Source organism: Oryzias melastigma, linkage group LG22 (genome assembly GCF_002922805.2).
Source record: "Oryzias melastigma strain HK-1 linkage group LG22, ASM292280v2, whole genome shotgun sequence".
NCBI lineage: Eukaryota > Metazoa > Chordata > Actinopteri > Beloniformes > Adrianichthyidae > Oryzias > Oryzias melastigma.
The window spans coordinates 25788391-25791012 of NC_050533.1; the positions used below are offsets into that span (position 1 = coordinate 25788391).

Sequence of the window (2622 nt, forward strand, 5' to 3'; positions counted from 1 at the left end):
ATGTGACTAAAATAAAAACTTAAGCGTTTGTTCAAACTTGTAACTTCCTTCTTTAAACATATAAACTGAAAAAAAAAATCTCAATGCTGTTTCCTTTTGTTTGAAACAATGGTATTGTAAACTTTGTTTTTTACATTCCTCCAGTTTCTTTGTCCGAGTGCAGCTTTTTCCTTTGCCAGTACGTTGAGGCACTCCTCTTTCCCAGGAACCCTTCCGAGTCTGATGAATGTCCCCATGTGGCGCCTGACAGCCTCAGTTTCTTTTGAAGTCCACACTGAAACAGAAATCACAAATGTGATACAGACATTTACCCTTTACCGGGTACAGGGGCCAAAAACTTCTACTAAACAGACAAAATGTCTAAAAGGGGGTGTGCCACTTCTGTGTTTTCAATGTACATTAATGGCCGAAATTTTTGAGAATGACACAAATATTACATTTCCACAAAGTCTGTTCCTTCAGGGTTTTAGGTGTTTGCCAGATGTTTCTATGGTATAATGACATACAATTTGAAAAATAATTGTATAATTGAAAAATAAAATTGAAAAAGTATCAAAAGCTTTTATTGAGAATTATGTTAGCTGGTGCTTTTGTGGTAGAGCTGAAATGCAGTGGAAATGTGGATTCAGTGATAGAGTTCATTTTCAAGGCAAATAGGGATTATGCAAATAATTGCAGTTGAGTGGATCACTCCTCATAACATTCTGGAGTATATATTGCAGACTTTGGAAAAATTAATAGTTGTGTCATTCTCAAAACTTCTGTCCATGACTGTACAGTATTTGATATATATTGTAATTTCAAACTTGCCTGTTAATGTTGGCAATATTTTAAAATTAATATATGTTCTACTAGTTTGCATTAAAACATTTTAAGATTGGTCACTTTCTTTTGCTTGACAGTTACAGATGGAGTTAGAAGAGTTGTCCAGCATCAGCGACAAGTTTCTACGTTTCAAGATTCTCAAACTGGAGCAAGAACTTAATGATGAGCAGAAAAGTGACACTAATATCTATAGCCTTAATTATTCTGATATTTCAGAGTTAGATAAATATGATTCAGACAGAAATTTTTGGAAATCCAGTGAAAGCCAGAGCGGAGGCAGGCACGGCTCCAAAATCTAACACCCAGTTGTAACATTATAAATGGTTAATTTTTTATTAATACAGACAACTAGAAACAATATTTTTTGTAAATAGTTGTGTTCATGTGTTGATTTTAAAGTGGATTGAATTGTTCAACAGACATGAGATTAAAATATTAAAAGTGCATATATTGCCCTAATTTTGCTTTTTATTTTTCTAAAGTTTGTCCAACAACACTTGAGATGTGATGTTTTTACTAACATCTCTGAATCTTACTGGAAACATGAAAATTCTTGCCTGCTCAGTTAAAAAGAAATGGAATGATTTCCCTGCAAAAGGTTAAAAAGTTCTTAAAGACTGTTTCAACGCAGACTTAATTAACTCCGCAGACCGTGGTCAATGTTGCTTCTGTTTAAGTATCCGGGGTGGAATGCAATGCATTTTTTGCAGTTCTACTTTTCTTTTTAATTATTTACATAGACAATTAAAAATGTGATCAAAATAATATGGATTTGACGCTGGTAAGAAATTCTTCCGAGTAGGCGGGTCTTTTGGTCAGAACCTCTCCGCCCCCTTTCCTGTTGCTGAGAAATCTCTATTTTGAGGTGCTAACAGTAGTAACCAGGAGAAATGTCAAAGACGCTCAGAGCAGGACTATAGCACCAACCGAACTGCATAATGTGTGAAAAAAATCTCTACAAGAAATAAGAGCTCCTACAACTCCTCTAAACAAAGTTTTCCATTCAAAAAGAAAAAAAAGTTTTCAAAATTCCAGTGGTGTAAAAATATGTTGCTGCAGCAATACAAGAACGAGGAAGCACAGTGAAAAGAAAAGAACTACAGGAGTCACAAAACTATTCAAATAAATTATATATCTTTATTCTACAAGGTCTCAGTTATTTTTAAGAACATTTTTATTTTATGGCAAGATCTTTTAAAATAACTGTTGCTCCTGATTTTTTTAGTCTTTGATTTCTAGATTGTGTGTCTGTTTTTCATAATCTGCAAAAGTTTAACTGAACCCTAAAATCACTTTTTTGATGATTAATTGTACAAATGGGGATTGAAAAATGCTGTGTGTTGGTTTTGTCAACCTTGACATTTTAATATAAACGTGTTTAATTTCTTGAAATTCTATTCTAAGACAATCAGTGTGCAGCGCTAAGTCCCATGCAATTTCAGAATAGGCTTGTTTGTATTTTCACGTTTTGGCTATGAGTGTAGTCAGGTCCCTGGAATTTAATCACTCTTTAAAAAAAAGAGCTATCATGTCTTGAGACATAAATCCCATCTCTAGAGGAGAGGGGGCAAGTTTATATATGGTCTGTGCTTGCAGAGTTCGCTACGTCACAGACAAGTTTTTTGATAAAGCCATTCAAATCCAGCTCCTAATTCAAAGCAATTTGAAAGCCAAAATACTTGGACATGTAAATTCTAAATACTTTTTAGATACAGTGGTGTGAAAAACTATTTGCCCCCTTCCTGACTTTTTATTCTTTTGCATATTTGTCACACAAAATGTTTCTGATCATCAAAC

The 2622-nt window shown here is 34.0% G+C and overlaps 1 protein-coding gene across 1 annotated transcript in view; it reads left to right on the forward strand.

The window, feature by feature from the left end:
• LOC112150608 overlaps positions 1 to 1220 on the forward strand; it is a 5797-nt gene extending 4577 nt beyond the window's left edge. The window contains exon 6 of the transcript XR_004947078.1: positions 903 to 1220. The gene's annotated coding sequence lies outside the window, so the exon portion shown is untranslated. The remainder of the gene's footprint in view (positions 1 to 902) is intronic.
• Positions 1221 to 2622: the final 1402 nt, after the last annotated feature.